Source organism: Pocillopora verrucosa, chromosome 10 (assembly GCF_036669915.1).
Source record: "Pocillopora verrucosa isolate sample1 chromosome 10, ASM3666991v2, whole genome shotgun sequence".
Classification (NCBI taxonomy): domain Eukaryota; kingdom Metazoa; phylum Cnidaria; class Anthozoa; order Scleractinia; family Pocilloporidae; genus Pocillopora; species Pocillopora verrucosa.
This window is the reverse complement of record NC_089321.1, coordinates 17,298,446-17,321,925: the sequence shown is the minus strand read 5'-3', so window position 1 is coordinate 17,321,925 and position 23,480 is coordinate 17,298,446. Positions and strand designations below refer to the sequence as shown.

The 23,480-nt window shown below is 37.1% G+C and overlaps 1 protein-coding gene across 1 annotated transcript in view; it reads right to left on the bottom strand.

The window, feature by feature from the left end:
• The window catches only part of LOC131792889 (uncharacterized), a 67,583-nt gene that overhangs the window by 11,381 nt on the left and 32,722 nt on the right, over nucleotides 1-23,480 (bottom strand). The gene's annotated exons all lie outside the window — the stretch shown is intronic.

Genomic DNA, 23,480 nt, shown 5'->3' with positions numbered 1-23,480 from the left:
GATCCTACTGACAATAGAAATGAATCGTCATCCGTGTTTACCTACCCTCAGGATGGGTGTGTTAAGGTCTTTCAAAGGCTGTCTTCTCTCGAAAAACACCTATCTTTAGAGAAGTGCACCAAGCCTTTAGAGAAACGGTCTTTGTTAGACCTTGCCAAACTAGACTACAAGTCCAGGTTGGAGGAGGGCACGACCAGTCAAGTTATTTCGTTTGCGTCTTTTAGGGATACAAGAGAGGCTACATCCGGCGAAGTAGAGGTAAAAGAAGGATGGGCGCTAAAGCCGAGCAAAAAAGCATATCGCTTTAAACAAAACCAGAGGGATTATCTAAATGCGAAGTTTACAATTGGTCAAACCAGCGGCAGAAAACTGGACGGTGATATCGTATCACGTGAAATGAGACGTGCACAAGGACTTGATGGTGTTCGTTTGTTCAAAGTATCCGAGTTTTTTACCCCGCATTAGTGCACTTCATATTTCTCGCGTCTTGCAGCGAAGGTCCGACGGCAAACATCCGACGATGCTGAAATCCAAGCTGTAGTAGAAGAGGAAAACTTTACCATGGCAAGAGAAACAATCCTATCCATCACGCTACAGCACCCCATCACTTACGATCAGTACGATATCTGTGCCATGGCCAAGGGAGGATCTCTGGAGCGACTTAAACTTGGAATGCTTCAAAACATTTGTCAGCAACTAGAATTAGAAGTACCTCCCAAGCCTGTTCGCCGCAAAGCGCTCTACGTTGACCTGCTGAAAAAAGCCGTCATTAATTGCACTTGCCAGCTCCGTGGGAAAAATATGTAGAAACAGAAAGTACTACCCTGCTCACAGACGTTTTTCTGTTTTGGGAATTTGGTGCGCGCACAAGATAAGCGATTGCTCGTGAGAGAGGGCGGAACGCGCTTTTTTTTTTTATACGTGCACTCGACGATATCTAAAAATGAAGAGAGTCTGTGAACAGGCTAGTAAAGTATACAAATTGTAGAGTTTTGCCTAAACGGTGTTCTCATTTCTCCTCAAAGGCTTGCTTCCAAGAGTGAATCATTCACCATTTGTTCTCGCCGGAATAACTAAGTCAAGAAAAAAATCTATTTTGTTCATTGTTTTGCTTCCTTTACTTATTTTTGAAGTTTGTTTATGTTTAAAAGAGCGTTCCTTTTCGGAAAGTGAGATAATTTCTTGTTTGTCAGGGTTGAAATCTTAACTAAACGAATTCAAAATCGAAGTCAACGGTCTCGAATGCATTTTAATTCTGCTTTTTCCCCCTGAAGAAAACTATTTTAAAATTGTGGTAACGGAGTTTCGTCAAGCGATGACAGCTTCAGTTCGAAGTTGCGATCTCAATGATTTCGCTGGTAGCAAAGTAGCTAAACAAACGTTTTTCAGTCGTCATATAAAAAAAGTTATTTACGGCTCTTACCAACACAGCTGAAAGCTAGAAATAACATTTTCACTGTAAAAACATATTACAAGCAACAGTAAGTAGTCCTTTTACACTAAACTTTGCATTTAGTATGAATTCATTCAGCGGGCCGTCTAATTTGCATAAAGTTTTTTAACTTAAATTCTCAAATTGCTTACTCCAGTGTCAGGGCTGTATTTAATTTCCAGAGCTAAAACGTTCCTGTAATTTACTTCAATAGCCAAGGCTTTATTCTATATGGGTTTTACTAGGAAGCGGCATATACCAGAGGGCTTTTACAACGGTTAAAGCTCGCTTTCATTTTCTAACATTTCAAGAGACACAAATACGACCTTTTTAAACTTGTCGATTGTAAATGTTAAAAAATTCTTTCTTCAAATTTTCTTTTAGGATTTTAAAGATTAAGAACGAAATAATACTCGGCTGAAGTTTCGATGTTAGGGATTGTTTCTTATGCCTTCACCGTTTTCTCGAAGTTGCGGTCGGATTCTGTTGTTTTTAAGCGCGAAAAGACAGCAATAAAACGATTTTTCAAACTATTTGTTATTTCTCCCGTACAATGAATCGCTTGAACCCAAAACTATTTTTTCTTGAATTAGGTCACTAAAAGGGATGTTTTGGCAAAAGAAAAAAAAATTCAATTTTTTTACGAGTGTCTTGCGATTTTCGATTTTCTCGGAAAATGGCTCTTAACTCCGCAAGGACCTTCAGTCAAGGCTGGATTTGTGTGCTACAAAACTAGGAATAGGAGTATAAACGAGAAGTAAATTTGAACATTCTCTTATTTCCGGTACCGAGACACATGTACATTTCTTTGTTCTTTCACAAAATAAACCTGCTCTCAGTTTGTGTTGATTTATAACTTAAGTTTGACTAACTGACAAGAAGAAAATACTGACAGCCAAATGTTTATTTATTGATTTTCAGCAAAATGTTATTTGAAAGCTCCACTATTGACCGAACGATTCAGGGAAAGTGATTACTCTTCTTTGGTCTTTTCTGTAACTCATAGAAATAATTTTTGGAACTTGAAATGGCTTCACTGGTAAAGAACATCTTTAAGATATTTCTAGCTGTTATTAAGCTCGCAAATTCTTGCCAAATACATTGCGAATAAAGTGTTTTACTCCACTTCAAGTGAAAGAGCAGAAGAGCCTCCTAAAAGGTACATCTAGCACTATCTTTCTGCAGGACATTGTCACCAAACCAACCGACTCGTTTTAGTTGTTTTCAAACTGTTCAATCGAATGATTATCCATAAACAGTTTGTAATCTCTTGGTTTTAATTACAAGGATGAGTTTTTGTCTACCCTCACACAACCATCTAAGCGAATATTACAGTGTTTTTTGACTTCCCTTGAAATTGCTAGGCTCCCAAGAATGTAGTATTTTTTGTCAAAATTTCATTGAAACAGGGTAAATATTTTATTCTCATTTTTATGTGTATTTTCTACTGTGATTATAATTACTGGACTATAAACATACATAATGTGAAGTGACAGGAAGCTCAATTCTATGATGTCACGAGTATATGTAATTCAGTGAGATTATTTTAAATTCTGGATAACAAAAAGTCGTGATGGCGATAAACGTCTTTTCGCGAATGTTCGTGAATTATCCAATATCTATGTTCGATAAAAGCAAAGAAAACAATTTTATACCCTAAAAAATAACTTTCAGGTCTCTTTGTGGCACCTCACAAGAATAAAGGAGTCCTAATTACTTTTCCTTTGTTAAAAGTTGGAACGTTTTATAAATATCTTTGTTGATAACCACATAATCTTCACATACCCGAAAAAAGAAACTAGAAAATACATATCGACAAGTGAAATTGAAGAACTTGAAGTTGGAAGTAGCCAAAAATGTTTTTCATGCGGAAAGCCATCAGGGTTAATTTGATAAAACAAAGTTAACGAAAAAACAAAAGATAATATTTCACCGTACAGCCACGCCAGGTGCTTTTACTGTCAGCTGATGCCACCTAGGATTGAAAAGAATGATTTTTTATAAGCCCCTTATTTGCAATTTTGAAACTTTTGAGGCAGGAAAATATCATGTACTCGTATGCAAATCTTTTAAGGCTGCTAAAGCAGGTACTTATGAAAACATGGGGGGTGGGGGCGGGAGGTGGTAGTGCGTATAAAGGGTCTACAATAAATACTCATTATGAACACCAATTTCCACTGAAAGCTTTGATACATCAGGTAGTGGGCTCGGACTGCAGTCGTACTTTTTGACATTTCACATACATGAAAACATACATCTAAATTTTCCTAGATATAGATACTCAATGATACCTGATAAACGACAGGCGACCACCATAGAATAGAGAGATTTGGAACCTAAACTTGAAATTATCATAACTAAAACAAAAGAACTACAAGAACAGGTAAGACAGCAAAGTTATTACTTTTAGTAGAATCTGTTGTTTTGTCGGCGGGCAGGGGAAGCACGAATTTTGTTATCAATTTGGAAATAAAAAGCCGTATACGTGTTGAATTTCGAAAATTTGACGTTTCAAGCCCTCTCGCCCATAACTACAAGGATGAGGTTTCGTATAACCTTACTCAACCATCTCAGCGAATATTACAATGTTTTTTGACTTCCCCTGAAATTGCTTGACTCTCAAGAATGTAACTTTTTAATTACGGACCTACAGAATACTTTGCCAAAATTTCTTTGAAATAAGGTAAATATTTTATTCTCATTTATATGTGTATTTTAGGATTGTGATTATAACCACTAGACTATAAACATACACAATCTGAAGTGACAGGAAGCTTAATTCGATGATGTCACGAGTATATGTAACTGAGATTATTTTAAATTCTGGATAACAGAAAGTTGTGATGGTGATAAACGTTTTTTCCATTGAAGGACCCGCAAAAATGCTCCTTTAGGAGCCAAAAATATCAATCAAGGGCGGATCGAGGGATTGGTCGGTGGGTCCCAACAACTCTCTTCTCTCACCATCGGACCTGTGGCATGGTGAATTTTTTTTTTTTTTTGCTACTTGTCTGACCCCTAAATTCTTGCAACTACAAGATTGCATTTGACCTGGTTATACCAATCAATATGAAATATCTAAAATTTACTTGTCTTAATATAACTGTCAATTTATTTGGGCTTCAACGTTAAAGAGTTAGTTGCTTTCTGAATCACAGTTAAATATTACAATGTGATGACGACATTTGGTAACATCCAAGTATTCTTACTCTTATATAATTTGCTAAAAATTACACTTGACCACTGTCAATATCACGGATTTCTCTGAGTCGTAAAGTTTTTTTAAAGCGTCTGCACAGCTCCTACGATAAGGCAGCTATCTTATTGCCGCCGTTCTCTATTTATTGCGAGCAAGCGTTTGTGTATTTTAATTAATAACTCATGGTCCTTTATGTGTCGGTGGGCCGGGGAAGCACGAAGTTTGTTATCAGTTTGGAAATAAAAAGCCGTACGCGTGTTGAGTTTCGATAATTTGACGTTTCAAGCAGTAGCCTGAATCGTCTGCCGGTGCAAAGGACTAAATGCTAGCGTGCAAATGGCTAACCCTTCGAAAGTCATAATTTGCCATTTGATTATTTGTTGTTTGAATCCTCGGCTTTAAAAACTTGAAAAATTTGGTGGACAACGGCCATCATGAGCTACTTATGACACATAACGCCTTGGGAAAGTAAGAGGCCAGGTCTTAGTTCAGATGACAGGAGTTAAAAAGCTTTTAGTAAAGATGCGCGTCTCGAGTATAGCCATGTTCCATAAGCTTGCGTGAAGATCCTGTGTGTCACCTGTTCCGAGATAGGTCTGACGTCTGCCTTACTTTGAAATAGGAATAAAAGTGAAGGAAACAGAAGTCCTGGCGTCCTACCCTTACCCGTGACAGTCTATTCTGTGGCCAATTCTCGACCCCATTTGAGTCACTTTTGGTAATACGGTAAAAAATGCTCCACCCCCACCCCCACCCCCAGGAGACTGAAAGTAACTCATCTTCTCGCTAGTTGTTGTGACCTTTTGAAGATAGCCAATTTCAAAGGAATTTCGCTGGGACACTACAGAAGTCTCAACATTATAATCAGAGTTCTTACAAGACAACAACAAAACAAATATAAATACCGAGAAAAATCAGTTTATTGGCTAAAATCAACTGTGGTTATCAAAATTTACCATAGTGACTTAAATTAAGGTTATAAGCAAGTACTATTCTATCAACACTAAAAACTAAGAGATCCTCTTTCTAACATGAAAATTTTCAAAACATTTAATTTCTAGTCGTTATCAAGCAAACGTCTTTTCTCAAAATGCTAATTATATTATTCTCCTCCACTTCAGTGAAAGAGCCTTTTGAAAACTATACTGGATGTTGACATGAAAATAACAATCTAGCAACTAAGTAAACTTGGTATACACAACTGCTCTTCTACCCTGCATCATGGAAAAGGAAACATATCTGGAATTATTCATCCTGACCACTGAAACGATGACTGAGTCTCGTTTTATAACGCCGCAAACTCAAACTCGGTTAACTTGAGCGTATTTCATGTATTTCAGTCATCTCTATCTGTAAAATATGTCCTTGTTACCCTCTCCCCCCTCCCCCCGCCACCTACAGTACAATCAAAAAGTGATCAGTGATTCTCTTACAAATAGCACCCACAAATTTAATTTCTTCCGATCAAACGACGATCCGCAGTGTTCCGAAATGTACTTTAGTTCTTGATTTTTGGAATTTAATAAATGGAGATTGTTAGTAATAAAAAAGCTTTTGAGGACAAGTCAGCGTAGAAATGCTGCAACTAACTCTTTATTTCATGCCTCTATTTAATCCAGATCCGCAACTGACCAATGAGAAGCCTTGTCAAGCTTTTCGATGTCATCTCCTGCGGTATATTCGCGGATCGATGTCGATAATTAAATAAATATGCAGGAGATTTGAAAAGAAAAGAGCAAAATTTAACAGAATCTTAAGTCTTGTAGGAGGCACTTCCAAAGGAACCATCAAAGAAAATCTTAATTAATAACTAAAATTAACATTGAGAAATTTGATAATTACGGTTTTTATACATCCTTCAAAATCTGATCATCAGCGACTAACTCTATCATTAAGTTAGAGAAAGTGAAGCATGGCAGTAGAATCCAACGAGTTTCTCAGTATTTGTAAAAAGCAAATTCTCCACCAACCAGAATTCACACCATTATTAAGTCCTCCTTGTCCTTCTCTTCCCCCTGATCCCAGTGGCGAGTTGTTCCCTGCATTTGCAGTGGTGTCTTGGGACGCATCACATCCCGGATGTTGTTCTGACATATTTTTGATTTAAATACCATCGCAGTGAGAGCTTCATACATTTTACCTATTTTGAAGCGAAAATGGCAATTTTGCAAATCCTGAAAAGTTTCCCTCAAAAACTAACAGAACTCCTTATAAAGGTCTTTTGTAAGTAGATAGTGATTGAAATAAAATATTCTGATGGTTGTGATCTTTTGGTTAGGTTGAGTGAGGAGTACTGTATGTGGCAGTGGAGGCAGATGGTGCGCCATTTGGCAAGGATGACACAGTCACTGCATACTTAGTTAGCTTTCTCAACCTGCTGAACAGAGTACAAAGTTGTGATGATAATAATTTACTCCTTGCTGCCAACTGTGAAGAAGATCATCCAATCATGAAATCTTACTCAAATCACCTGAGGAAAGAAATGGAACGGATTGAAAAGAAGACATTGACCACTGAGATAGTGGGTTTGTGTTCAAATTTGAACTGATACCATCTGACATGAAATAAATGTCATCCCACTTACGAACTATAGGATATAGGAACTTTTGAGGATCAACTCTCTTTCAAAGGGCTCAGTTGTGAAACTTCACATTGGCATTTGTTGTTGTCGAATTCAGAGACACAGTTTCTATTTACTCAACAGTCGAGGTGCACATTGAGTAAGTGGGAAAGCTAAAGACCTCACACCAACACTTTTTCAATGCCAACTGTTTGTTGCTTAATGGTGTCACTTCTACTGTGAGGACAGTTGGACACGAAGGGTAACATCTGGACAGGAAGTTTAACATCTGAGGCTTTGCTATGGATTAGGCCTCAATTCAATGCAGGGTAGAGAGGCAAAGCATGTTAAGCTGGCTTAGTATGGGGAAAACAAATGCAATGCCAAAAAGAGCTTACGGCGGTGGAGAGTGTTTAAACACAAATTTGTCCACAAGATGTGCCTGAGAGAAAGGGACCCCAACAGCATTGCTTATTACATCAAAAAGAGGAATATCAGAGATTCTTACATTCCTAAGAGAGTTTGAGATTGTGACCACAGGTTTTGCTGTTGTGGACTTTCAAAGTCAACTGTTGATAATGAAGGGTGAGATTTGCTCAAGTGATGTCATGAAGGCCATTAAGCAAAGTGTTGCTGGTGGAAAAATTAGTCCAGAACTCAAACAATTTCTTTAGAATTAGATGTAGGTTATACAACCTTTCTTCCATTATGGTGCGGTATCTAAACAAAGCGTCACTTAATTTCCACCAACATAACATTAAACTTGATTACACAATTATTTCTACACATACATGTATGATCCAAAAAGAGACTTGGTAGTTTATTTCAATATTCAACACAGCCCAAGTTAATATACAAAAGAAAACATATTGAACAATTTATCGGTAAAGTCAAGTTTGTCCACATATGGTTAAAACCAATGGAACTAATTAAACATACACCTTTGCATCTGTTTGTTCAGTGCTGCAAGATTCTGCTCACATTCCAGTATCCTTAAATGAAATTTAATGATGAGAACTTCACCACCTAACTGTGCGCCAACAGAGGAGGAAACTTCAGAGGATACCCTCCTTCACTGCAGTTAAAGTCGACCTTCAATAAGAATTTTTCCACACATATTGTGCCGCTTTTCTTTTTACTACAGGAAACAGATGGACCAAATGTAAGTAGGGCAGGGGAAAAGATACCTTAGATCCAGTTAAATAAAAAAGATCGAACCGATTATATTCAAATTCTTCCATTGATGTTGACACAACAGGAATTGCTGTGGATTGCTGTAAAGCTATTGACAGTTATCTCTGTAACAGAAGGATGGCTGAACAGGCATGCACTAATAGTATCTAATAAAACTCTGTTTGTTTTGTTTCAAAACTTTTATAGCTAACTTCCTATTGACTTTGATTTTCTATTGTCGAATAAACAATGTTATAATGTGAATAAAATATTTGGGTTGAAATTTGTGAGTGTCTTTTGAAAGACCTTCAAATTATTGACAGATGTTTCCATAACATGATAATGAACCATAGCTGGTTAAGCATTTTCGGTTTTTTTTTCAGATGAATTTTCATCTTTGTCATGGCTAATTCCTATAACTTGACATGCTCTGCATACAATCAAATCATCATGAGTGATTTGAAATGAAACTGTTTACATTCCGATACATACACACTGATCAGAGCACTGGATCAGAGGTTAACTTGAGTGTTTCCTACTTTAACAAGCTCAAACCGCTTGAAATTGGTAACCTCAATTCTCAAGCCTTTTTTTTAAATACTCTTGTAATGTAGTAGTTACTGATAATTTTTCTTTAATTCTTATTCTTACTTTATTATATCTTTAGAATAAAAGATCCCTAACTGATTCATTTTTAACAGAATCTAAAATGATTTGATGATCGATAAAGAATATCCTTTTGATCAAACGCAACCTTATTTCACTTTTATAATTAACTTTTGTTTTGTCAGTGCTACACAACAAGTATAACATTAGTGCTACACAACAAGTATAGAGTCCACAGATCTCCTCAGGTGAAAAACTTGTGCAAACTGAATAAGCAAAAGCAAAGGTAAAACTTTTAAGTTTCTCACTATGTTAATGAACGTTGGGGAAAGCAGAAAATGTTTTTCCACGCACTCACAGACACTTGAGAAATTGCTTGTTGGTCATTGTGTAAATAGCATAGTATCGTAACAACAGTCTGATCACACAAGCATTGTGATGCCCTGTATATCTTATTACTTTAATCAAGATTCTCCTGCCAATTACAAAGCCCAGAGCAAACTTAAGTAAAGTCCAATTTTGGAAACCAGTCAGAACAAACTGTCCACAGTTGAACAAAAACTGGATAGTGGCATAGAACAAAAGTACATTATTATATGATGACGTACTACTGCACATTTCAAATAACCCCTTATAGTTGAAAATACTTCGCTTGATTGGCAAGCATTCCATCAGCTTTGAATAGTGATGAGGATCTTCACAATTTTATGAGGGTGATTCTATTAATATACTAATACAATCGTGCATAGTCATGGTCTCCATACATCTAAAAATGGGCAAGGAAGAGATATCTTCAAAATCACAATGTAGGGAAAATTTAAGAAAAGAATTGTCATCCAGTGTCATGGTCAAAACTTAGAGAAGATTAATGAATGAACAAAGGCATTTTATCATCGTTTTAACATTTGTAACTGTTTATAAAACACTGGACTCCAAATTGAAAGCATTTTGTGCGAGCAATGTGTACTTCTTTGACAGCTCCTATCTGATAAACTTCAAACTCCAATTATGGTTTTTGGTCTAAAATTCAATAAATCTACATGTGCCAAAGGATGCCTCTTAGGCACTGAATATACCCCTCATGGGAGGTGGCAATTTTTCCGGCAGTTAGGCAGTCGTGATGCATAGAAACATAGCTTCAATGACCTCAAATCATCTGAAGTCAAATTTTCCAAGCTTCTTTTAGGGGAAATTTTATTGAAGGTTCATAAGAATGCTACTGATGTAAACCACTGTGGTAAATCACGGATTCAGCTTCCTCACAAATTCAGTCAACCCAGCCAAAAGACCACATCCATCAGAATATTTTATTTCAATTACTATTCATTTATAAAAGACCTTTATAGGTAGTTCTGTTAGTTTTTGAGAGAAACCTTACAGGATTTTCAAATTGCCTTTTTTCCTTTCAATACTGTCTTCCCACTTAATATAATCCTTTATCAACTCAGCTACTCTCCAGGTAATTAGTGGTTCACAATACAACAAAAGAAAGATGGTATTTTACATGACTTGTTCAGACGCTGGAGATGCAAGAGTTGTGCCAACTCACTTACCACTTCCCTCAGGAGAATAGTTGTGATTAATCATGGAATACTCTCTCAATCTCAATCTCAAGTGACAGCCACACTGCCAACTAAACACTGGTTGACAAAGAAGAGCAGAAGACGCATTTTACATGTGCATCTTCTTGGCAATTATTGATCGATCACTTTAGAACAAACACGAGGAAGTTTTGCCACACTGTTATTGGTACATTGCATAAACAAACAGATAACACCCTCCATCTACTCAACATTCTAGATATTCTAACAGTAAATAATTTGTATCAACACAGTGCTTTAAAGTTTTTGCATCTATGGCAGAAAGGCCTGCTTAAGTGGATCTACTCCAAAATCATTTTCAATATGCAAGCAGTATTCATGGATACAACACCAGATATGCTCCCAAAAAATTTATGTAAACCTTGAGTGTACAATAACTCTGGAGAACAAGCATTTGCAAAGAAAATAAAAAATGACCTTGAAAAAACAATAGAGAATCTCGGTAAGGGAACATCGAAGTCATCACTGAAAGTCCCACTCTGAAACCAGAAGTGCCAGCGCCCACCCAAGCAGAAATGGAAAAGTTTTAAAGAAACAAAAAAAACAAAGCCTGCTTTTCTGAGCATTTTACCCCGTATGCTGACCAATACATATTGCCCAATCATAACATCCCAACCCAAACTTAGCGGCTATTTAGCCTCCTGGCTCTCCATTTGAACTATTCCTCAGTGTTCTAAGTATTTTGTATTTTAAATTTGTAATGTACAACAGTGTATAAAGTATTACATTTTATGCGTAAAAAATGGTCACTGAGTCACCAGGAACTGAGACCAATAATTTCAGACCTTTAATACAACTACCAGCCAGAAAAAGGAAACAAAAATTTGCTTCATATGCCATTCAGACAGCAATCTATGAAGGTCAATAAATCAAAGTAAACAAGTGAAAAAAACTTTGTAAAAGTGAGCAAAGAGAACTAGATGCTGTGCGCCATGCATTGTCAGTAATGCATATGCCCCTTGGAGATTTAATAGAATGATACAGTTGTAGTAATGATAAACAAATTTAATGAAAATTAGACACCTATGCCTAGAGAAAAACACTGTCAGGGCTATGTAAAAAAGCCTCTCTGTCTCTTCTTCATGTACCTAGGTCTAATCAGAAGACCTGTGGCGACAGAGCTTTTGCAGTCGCTGCCCCGCGACTGTGGAATGCTCTGCCCATTCAGATGAGGCAGCCTGGGACTGCTCTAGACACATTCAAAAGGAGCCTCAAGACCCTTCTTTTTAGACAAGCTTTTTATCGTTTTTTGTAACTTTTTATTTATTTTCAAAATTGTAAAGCGCCATAGAGCTTTTAGGATATGGCGCTCTAAAAATTTATATATTAAATTAATTTATATATTAAATATTAAATCGATACTTTGAACTATTTTTATTCGACCAAAGAATTCTTTTTATTGGCCTTGATATCTTGATATTTACATGTTTGCAATGAAGATAAAGTCATACCAAGGGGTTAGACTTGTCTTTGTATAGATATTCCAGACTGTATTTTGATTTTTTTCTACCGTAATTTTAGCTTTTATCAATTTTTTTACTTTCTTATTTGAAATGGGTAATGATATAATTGTACATGGATCACATACGTGAGTAGCACCATGCACAAAAGTTTGCCTCTCTCATGCTGACAAACACCAAGAAGTTCAACACATCTCCCCAGCCCTGCAGGGACAAGGTTTCTCCTATTTTAAGAAACAGCTGCTAGTATGCAATGTCACACAGTTGCATAATGCTATGAACAGCCTTGAGCCCTCATATAATAAACATAAACAAATTCAAACATTTTCTTTAAGGAGGCATACTTTGCCTTAACTATTTAGGTCACCTCTAAAATGTGTTATGAGGCCCAGATGTTAGTGTATAATCTCCTTTTTTTGTCATCTTTTCATCCCCTGAATTTCTGTTATTCCCATAAATGCCAAAGTTAATTTAAACCACAAGGAATATATATTTATAATATGCATATCCACGCCTATTATTCAAATCTACAAATAGGCGTCATGGAAAATTTCAATTCTCTGTTCAATTGTTACACAGTAGACAACTTCATTACGTTTCTTGAGTGATGATAATTCAGGTTGGTGGAAGAAAAGTAATATTTCTTTGAAGCAGAGGTTGCATCTTTTGCTTGCACTGTTGTAGGGTGATCTTCATGAAAGGATGCGCCATGAAATAAAGTGGTCAATGTTATTTTCTTGAAGGGTCCAGATATGTTTGCTGAGTTCGGTAGAGTTTCTGTGTTTTGTGTGTTAGAAAGATGCGGTGTGGTTCCTGTATCTAGTCTTGAAGTCGTTTTCTGTAAGTCTGATGTATGTCTCAGCGGTGGTGTTGTCCTCACGTGGACAGGGGCTTGGTAGATTGGTGATGACTGGAAGCAGTTTCCGTTAAGTGAAGATGTGATCTTCTGTCGGCAGCTGCAAGTTTTGCTGTCTTTTGTGTTGGTGTTATCTATGGTGTCATTGATGTGTTTGGATGAATTTACAACGGATTTGTTGTGGTTGTCCATGATCTGTTAAGTGTTATTCATGCAACTGTAACTGATTTTGATTGTGTTACGATTAAAGATTCTTCTGAGTTTGTGGTCTTTCGAGAAATGCTTGTCTACTAGGGCTAAGAATTGGTGTCCAATATTGGTGCTGACAATTTTGCTGAATGGGGGGTTGTACCAGAGTATGTTGTTCCGTTATCTGCTTTTTGGTTGTTAGTTGTGGGTGGTTCGTAGTGTAGAGTGTACCAGTATCTGCATTCTTCGAGTGCTTATTGATACGGAGCCGCCCCTCCATATCAAAAAGCATTCATCAAGTGCTTTTTGATATGGAGGAGCGGCTCCATATCAAAAAGCACTCGACAAATGCGGATACCAGTCCACTCTACATCATGAACCACCCATAACTAACAAACGAAAAGACAGTAAACGGAACAACATACTCTGGTGCAACCCCCAATTCAGCAAAAATGTCAGCACCAATATCAGACACAGATTCCTTGCCATAGAAGACAAGCACTTCCCGAAAGACCACAAACTTAAAAGAATCTTTAATCGTAACACAATCAAAACCTGCTACAGCTGCATGAATAACACTAAGCAGACCATCGAAAACAACAACAAACGCATTTTAAATTCATCCAAACCCTTCAATGACACCGCAAATAACACCAACACAAAAGACGCCAAAACTTGGAGCTGCCAACAGAAGAACACATGCCCTCTTAACTGAAACTGCCTCCAGTCATCACTAATCTACCGAGCCACCGTCACACGTAAGGACAACAGCACCACTGAAACGTAAATCAGACTTACAGAAAACGACTTGAAGACTAGATACAGAAACCACACCACATCATTCCAACACACAAAACACAGAAACTCTACCGAACTCAGCAAACATACCTGGAGCCTTAAAGAAAATAACATTGACCACTTTATTTTATGGCACATCCCTTCATCAAGATCACCCTACAACAACGCAAGCAAAAGATGCAACCTCTGCCTCAAAGAAAAATTACTTATCATCCACCAACCTGAATTATCATCACTCAATAAACGTAATGAACACGTGTCTTCATGCCACCACAGAAACAAACAATTACTGTGTATATTAACAATTGAACAAAGCATTGAAATTTCCCGCCATGCCTTTATGCAAGTTTGTAAATTATATAAATGATGGTTATGAATATTCTTCACAATAAAATCCCCTGATGAGTGAGTAATCACGAAACAGGCTTGTAGGGATGAAAGTATAGTCTCTGTTTTTTCCCCTATCTCATAAATATTGCGCTCTACTTCTATGTATCAATCACTGTACAACAGAAAAATCAGATCAGACTTCCTATATGTATATCTATGTATAGTTTTACGTGAGGCACATGTCTTGAAGGGGAGCTCATGAGATAGATCTCTAGCAAGCTACAATCAACCTGAAAACTAACTTGCCGAGACTTTTCTCTTGAGGTAGTGATTGTCCTCTGAGATGACCAGTAAAAAGTCCTAAACCATTATAGAAAGAAAAGAAAGGCAAACTAAAGAAACACCCTCTGTGAATTAAGTTGTTGATGCAGACCCCTTAATTAATAACATGCCTTGGACACTCCACTCCACCCTACCAACAAGGAATTGTTAGGTCTCTGAGGATAATCTTGACTCCGGTGAATATTGCACTTTTTCAGTCATTGCTCCCTCACTCTGGCCAAACAAATAGACCAAATAAGAACTGTAGCATGCTTAAGTTTCCTTAAGAGTAAAGTTAAGACATTTTCAATGAGTTATTCCTTTTAGCTTTCAAACACCTCAGATTTGTTCCTGAATTAACAAATATTAAACTTAAAATGTAATTAACATATGCATTAGCAACTTTGATAGGTGCTTTTGGTCAATTAGTACAAATAACAATTATCATTACTATTATTATCATTATTACTATGATTATACAACACCCGATATATTAATAAGTTCATCTTTCTTTGAATCTGACATTGATCGACCAATCGGTGAGTCTAGATTCAACCTGGCTTTATCAGACTATTGATCATAAAGCTCAGATGAAGAAAGGGATTTTAAAAGAAAAGGATATAAGCTTGTATATCTAAGCCCGTTTTCCTCAACTATCTCTATTATTTAACATGTGGTCAACTTCAACTGTTCCGAACAGTTCTTTGAAAAATGTTTCAATTTTATTGTACGGTTTCTGTTTGACTATGTGCATAAGACAGTAGGTACATAGTTGTTGATTTATTGTTTGGCAATGTTTGCTCTACTATAAATTACTTTAGTAATTAAATCAATAATTTTTTGCTTTCTGCTTGTCCTGTATATCTAATGCCCTACAATTTCCTTGAGGCAAGTGTTTTTCACATGAAATAGCCAGTTGGAGGGCGTGGCCACCTCAGACAAACAAGTAAAGAAGATTCAGAGATACCATGGTCTAACCATTACACATAACGTTCTGTCAACCTCAAATCCATCCGATAGTGAGATAAATGTAGCTGTTTACACCATGAAAAAGAACTTGATAGCCATCTTACACCACTCTATCCAAGCTGGAGATTCAGCAAAGAAACACAGATTTTGTCCCCCTGACAAGAACTCCTGGTTTGACAGGCAACAAGAACGTTGAACGATAAAGGGTGACTGCTTGCCTCGGGTTTTTGTGGAATTGTTACACCCCACCCTTGTAATGTTAAGTTACACAGAACTGAAATGAATGCATCAATTCTCTGGTTTGGGTTCAGTTCCCAAAGCATAAATGTCATGATGTGAACGTGATTCCCTGTGCTGTGGTTTCTGCAGTATTACAATTTTATCATGGAACTGTTAGCTGCCAAAGATATCATCAAAGACCACCATATTTTCACTCAAACATTTCAATTTTCACTAGTTTGTTCACTTGTGGATTTTAAAGCATGTTGTAATTCTAAATAATTTTATTCTTAATTTAGTCTGTACTTTCCTAATAACTATTATAATTAGCTTTTATAATCATTAATTGCAAGTTGACTCAGAATAGACTTCTAGGAGAGGAAATAAACTACTGCATGGTTACTCTGGGAGACTAGAAAGACACAAAGGCAAAGAAGGTTCAAGTTAACCAACAAGCAAAGCAATTCTAATTCAGGCCAAATATGCAGATGAAAAATTAATGCACCCACCCAATCGCCCTACTTGGAGACTTGAGGTTATTAAGGAGCAAATGGTAGATCATGAAGACATTTAGTTAATACCATAAACTCATCTGAAAGTGGCAATCCCTTCTGCCACACTTACAAGTTCTTACATATCTTTGCCTAGTGATCCTTTTTATTCTTTACATTCCCCTTTGGGAGAGCCTTCATGTGTCTGCTTTAAATTCCAAGGTTAAAGCTACCACTCAAGCCCCAACCAAAGTACAGAACATGGAAAACTCAAACCTTCCAAAGACTGCTCACAAGAATTGACAGGTTCAAAATTAATGTTCTTTTATACCATCTGTGTATGGCAAAGACAATTCCTAGTTTTAACTAGTCATAAACGATTTTCAATGAGTAAATATCAGTTTTACATAAACTAAGTCTTAATTAGTAAATTTGATATTAATAAACATAGATTTTATAATGCAAATTTTACCATGTATAGTAGTTTTTAAGGACCATGCATAATGTTAAATTTTTTCCAAAATTACTTTAAATTTTCTGCAATTCAGCTTATTAGCTGCGATGTGATATTTTGTGCCTGATAAATCCACTAAATTTATCAAATACTTATCCAGCTAAGAATTCAGCCAAAGTTAATCCAACAACAAAGATAAGTCCACACTTTTGCCCCCCTCAGACCGGAAGTAGCTTTATACCTTAACCAATCACAGAGATGCCATCAGCGACACACATGCCTCAGCCTTGAAATCAATAATTGAATAATTCCACCGGAATTTTCAAGATCAAAGTGCCAAATTCAAGGTGGTATTAAGTAGCTGTGGTTCTGGCCACAACAGAAAATGCTGAAAGGCTGGGCAAAAAAGCTTGTTTAAGTCTTCCAAAAGGGCAAAGAAAGAGAGGGAAAATGCCATAAATTTATCTTGAAGATAAAAATTCCAGACATTGATTCAAGTAAAATGTGAGGTAGGCTATCCAGGGATACTATGACTCTATGTTCACAGAGCATTTGTTGTCTTTGGAATATTGCATGTTGTGACCTTGAAAGATCATTCACTCAAAAGTTTGTCTTTCCAGCTTGAGGTGTTTGTAATCTTAATTACACACAATTTTTCGTTTGTTGCCAATTTCTTATACCACAGTCTTTAAAGCACTGATTTACCTGTGACAATGAGAGTTTCAGCAATAGAAGAGGCAGTTTCATCTATAAGATGTCAACTGAAGCACATACTTGAGCAGTCATTTTTTATTCTTGTTTGCAGAATATCTGCAGCCACACTCCATTTCTTGTCATTACCTACGTTCCTGGCCTTCTTAAGATCCGAAGAACTAATTTCAAGACCTTACACTCCATTTCTGGTCATCACCTATGTTCCTGGCCTTCTTAAGATCCCAAGAACTAATTTCAAGACCTTTGGTGATTGCACCTTTGCCCGTTCTAGGCCACTTCTGTTGAACAAACTGCTGCTTGAAATTCAAAACAGTCAGTGTAGTCATTTTTAAGTTGTTTTAACATTTTTAATGGTTTTAGCATTTTAATATCTTTCATATTTTTCATATTTTATCGTTTAATTCCTTTAATATTTTTATAGAATATTTTGTAAGATGCTTTAGAATATTTTTATAATTTTGGTGCTCTAGAAATGTTAATTATCATTATTATTATTATTATTGTCCAAGACACACGAAAGCGGTGTGGACCTATTTGTTTTGTAGAAGGAAAGATCAGGGAACACGACTTTCTACTCATTAAGAAGCAATTGATTTGACTATTTTAAAAAACTTGAAAACTTGTTGAATTGGTGACGAAAAAACAAGGTACCGTGTATGGCCTTACATCAAAATGGTCACCTTTCATAGCAATGCAGATGACTCTCATACAGAGTGCATCACTGCAGTGTGAGAGCAAATCTACATGTATCACCGCTATTAAATGTCGCCTTTAAACTTCTGTAAAGCCTGTGATAACTATTAAGATCATGGCAACACGTCCCTTGCTCATCTTTAAGAATGTTTAATTCCTTAACAAGAGCGAACTTAATACCTTTCAACTCCTTGACCTTAAAAATAAGACGCTTGTATTCCCTATAGAAACACTTGACACCTCCCCTTTAAATTAACCACCCTGGGAGGGTAAGGTTTTTTAATTCCTTACTCCCTTGGCACGGACGACAGTCAAATGCACATGAGTCGTACCGGACAGGAGGGGGGCAGGTTGAAACAACACATAAACTCTTGTGCTTTATCATAAGAATTAGAATGTTTGTACGAATGAATTTAAGATAAATCAAATATAAGATGACTCGCCTCGTTTAGCTCAACAAGTGTCCGTATGTTCCCCAGACTTCGCCTTCGGCCACAAACACTGTAAACTAGAGGGAACTCACTCGATATTCATTTTTCTTCGAGGTCTTCATCCTCGTGAGGCCGTCCCCGCTTCATTATGACCCTTCCCATCACCAGTTAAAACCCTAACGGCATGAAATCTTTACTTGAAAATGCTTCCCAAGTCAAGAGTCAACCGGCGCAGTACAAGATTTCCAAGATCAGAGACGTGAACAACCCTCCGGCACTTTGGAAAGATGCTGATTTTTCCACCAAAAATAGCCTATTCTCCGAGTTAAGAGCTTCAACTTTTCTTTTGTAAAAAAACCTAGAGACTTAACAAAAAGATTCTGCCTACATTACGATTGCTACGATGCTAACCTCATTACCACAAAACAGCTGTTCAACCTGACACCTTAATGTAGATTTCGATCAAGAGGCCAAGCCAGTGTGTAAAATTCATTCTCAGACCTCTCGCATCATTGAAACCTTGTAATTTCAAGGATTTTGGGCTTCATTGGGACTCGAAAGACTAAGCGTAACTGTTTCGTAGGAGATTTATATGCCCCCACTTTTAACTTGCTAAAAGGTATAGATAATAGCTGTATTTAAAATTAGAAATTATCCACTTTAGTGCCAAGCGAGTTTTCCTGAATAGACCATTTTTTGTGCATTTTATGTTATTTTATTTCTCTGAGCAATAGATATGGCCCTCGCAAGAGGTTTATATGTTTTTAATAGCGCTTTATGAGATATTCTTAAATCAAGTAGTCACATATTTGCTCATCGTAAGCAGGTTAGATTTAGTTTTCTATTTCTTTACTTATTGTAAAGCGCTATTGGGCTAAATGGAAATGGCGCTACATAAATTTTGTAATTATCATTATTATTTCTGTTATAAATAATGCTGATTACAGGGCCTCTTCCCAGACGTTCTACTTCCTATGTAGAATGAGTACGTTTAGTAGTAGGCGCTGCGTGGTAGTAGGCAATATATTAGAATGGGTCAATCATCATTTGTAATAAAGTTCAAGCCCTTTCCTGCACTGACCGACAATACTATCCAACAGTTCCAAATCTCCAAACCTTGCAAAAAATCCTTATGAGCAAGTGGCATTTAGTACAGCAGCAACCATTGCTAAGAGAAATCCTCAAAAAAACCGATAATATCGTACAGAAACAAATGATCACTCAGACATACTCGTGAGAGAAAATCACGAGGGCGAGAAAACTGAATATACCATGGTGTTTCGTGTAAACATTTGTAGCCAATACAGAGAAAACTGGACGTATTACTGAATCATTTAGGCATGTCAACCTCAATTTACACGGGAGCATTAATTAAGCCCGTTTCTAAAGCAAAGAAATACTTTTTATGAGCTCGCCTATACCCGTCCCAACCCCTATCCCGCATTCAAATCGGAGTATGTCCCGGTCTCGCCTTCCTATCTTCATCCCGCATCTCGCCTTTAAAGTATCTCGTATTCCACATCCCGCCTCGATTTTAGGCCCCATCCTGCATCCTGCCAAACCTATGTTGGACCCTCTCTACCACTTTCATTCAGTATACGGAATTCACTGTTGGATTTAATACACTGAGCACGCAGGAAATCTGCGGAGAACGCGTTAAAGTTGTTAAAAATGTTTTGATTACCTTTATAACTAAGATGCAGTCCTCCCTTGATTAGGCCAATTTCTGTGATCATTAGATGCTGGATTAAGTTCCATCCATTCTGACGGTAGTAGCTCTTTAGATGTTTATTCGCATCTTTCACTACTCTATTGAATTCATCCCTTGTGGAAGTAAGCCTCGATATGGCGGAGGTGGAGTCGGATGAATTTTCCATTTGTCTATGATCGATTCAGCATCTTGCAACTCTTTTTATATTTAAGGTTATTGGAGCCGACATAGAGAACGAATTGGTCCGGCGAATGCTTCAGGCTAGCTTTGAGGTTGGCCTTCATAGCTTTTGAGGTGGCCCTACAGAATAACTTGATCACTGCTCGATGGCCAACGGCTTTTTCTAGCTTTTTACAACATATATTTGTCTTTGTTAAGGAAGCTCCAATTGATAGGGTTGTACATCATTGTTGTAGCCAAAAATGTTCGTTACATGTCCAACTTCACTTCCAAAATGGCTAAACGAAACGAAGTTCAGAAATAAATACGTAACCGGTTGCAAGAAATGAATTACAAGTTATAGTTGTCACAATTCAAGATAAAGAAATAAACAAACAAGAAAGCAAAAATAAAGGAAAACAAAAGACACTTACAAACGTCGCACGAGATGTGGGTCAACCGCCAAATTAAAGACGATGTAAAGAGACGGAAAGCAACGTAAAGCGGCGTAAAGCGATCAACAGAGACGGCATAAGCAGTTAGACGGTTCAAATAGTTAAACGGTTGATCCGAATGAATAAAATTCGCGGTAAAGACTAATACAAGGGACATAAACAAAAGGCAATTATGCAGGAAAGAGTAACAGAATATTGATGAAAGTTATGCGCACAGAACAAAAGGCATGAATGAACTGTGACAAAAGAAGAGTACGAATTTGTAATCAATCGAATTTTTGGCGGCAACAGTAATGGAATTATCAGAGACCTTTGCAACGGACTGTGTTCCATCTTCATTGTTCCTTTGTTTTTGTTTTTTAAATATTTTTCTTTTCCTTGCTAACAACTTGCCATTGATTGCGCATTTGAATTGTCAGAAGGTATTTTTGACTCCTCCTCATTACTTGGATTCATTGCCAGAAATGACGGACAAAATGGCGGCGGTGGTGGTTTGCTGCTTGGGAACGGAGTATTTAAAAATGGCTGGAGCGTTACAATAACATGCATGGCACAATGAACTAAACTGAAAAATAAAAATACCTCGAGATGCTGCACATGTTTCCCCGACCTCTCACTTTTTTCAGAACATCTGACAAATTCGAAAATATAAGTAGATAATCAAAGAGACTTCCTTGTAAGGTCCAAATGCATATCAAATAGGGTATTTTTTGCTCAAGTGTAACTCCTTCAAGTGTCTGAGATTTGTCTGAGATATCCTAAATCAAAGGTCGTAAGGTTAGGCGTCTTATGACAAAAAGTGGTTCCCCGACCTCGCATAACATTCTCCTGTTATTGCAGTTTCTTTTAGTGTATTTCGCGGCTTCCGCCTATGTAGGAAATAAGTTCCAAGGGAACTTAAAAAAGGCAAATTTTATCCTGTAAATAAGTCTGCAAATGGACTGATCTGAGTGTGTGTGGAGTTCGAGAAACCACCGTGGTCTTGCGCAAAATTTCTTTACGACGGGCTTCCATTTTCTTTCTCCCAAAACAAACTTTGTAACCTGGCTTATTCGGCTGTGTGGGCACAGAATGTATAACCATTGAAAGAACTGGAGATTTGAATGAACCGTTCATCAGACACGTGCGTTCTAATAAATCGAGGAACTGGGACTTGTTATAGAAAGCCTAGATTTACACACTTGTAAATTTGATTTTAGAAATGCAGATTTCCTTCACATAAAATATAAGAAAACCAAAATACATTACAGCAATGTCAGATGTAATTTCAAGGTACATGCAGAGAAGCTATGAATGGAAAATCTTTGTCCCAGATCCAGCTTTATCATATATTAAACAGGCAGTAAATATATCATACCTATTACTAAATATATGGCCTGAAAATGTTCAGGATGAATATGATTATATTGAATTTCTTAATGCCACGGTTTCCAGATCATGGTTTAGAGTTAGTTGAGAGACAGGCTACCCTATCCAAGGCAAGCTAGAAAGAGAAGCAAGAGTTGTGGCAAGCAAATATGGGCAAACCAAAGGAAGAAAAAGGGAACAGGTTTAGTCAAAATATCTCACTTTAAGCATTCTATACAGTGAACTAGTGTCTATTGGGGGAGCAGAAAGGGACCTTCATCTCACAAGAGATCAGCTTTCAGACTGAAAGAAAAATTTTAATGATCTAGAGGAAGAAACGCAAAAGCTGATACATGAAATGAGGGATTTGCAAAGAAATACAGAGGAAGAAAGGAATCTGCAAAATGAACAAAACCCAACTCATTTCTCTCCTTCACTAACAACAGGGGAGGCATTGCTGCACAACTTCTATTTCGCTTGACTTTTATATCTCTTTGACTTGTATTCACTTCAAATTCTGCTACCTTTAAAAAGCTGAAAACCAGGGGAAATAAATATCAATCAAAATGGTAACTTAAAAGCACCTCTGAGCACATTCAGTTTCATATAAAAACATAATTTAATGTTATTGATGACAAGCATGTTGTATTATGTGTTAAATACATTCAAATGTAAAAACTATAAATCCTTCTTTAAAAGTACCTCTATCAACCAAATATCAATGCCTCTTTGGTGTTAAAAAAATCATTAATTAGCTAAAAGTTAAGTTGGTAAATATTCTTCAATGCATGCTTTAGCATTAATTGTGAGAGATACCATCTCAAGGCCGGGGCATTTTAGGTGCTTGAAGAAGTTTCCTTGCTTGCACAACGAAATGCTTTGGTGAGTTTCCAAGGTAAACTTTCATCTTTAAAGGATAATCATTTCCCTGGCCATGAGGGTCCAGATATATACCACCAACAGTTTTGTATCTTTCTTCCGTAGATTCGCCTTTCTAACGAGGGTGTATGTTGAGTATTCATTGCAAAATCGCTTTGTTTTTTAAATTTCCCTCTTTGGCCTGTCCGCCATTTTGAAAATTCGTAACGGAAAGCATGCGCATTACGTGGAGTTAGTGGTTGCGTACACCTGGAACCGAGAAAAACAAATGTTCGTCGCACTGGGGAAAGAGTTTGATATGATAAACCTGGGCGTGGGGGTGGGGGTGGTGGTGGAGCATTTTTTACCGTATTACCAAAAGTGACTCAAATGGGGTCGACAATTGGCGACAGAATAGACTGTCACGGGTAGGGGTTGGTATATCGCCAGGACT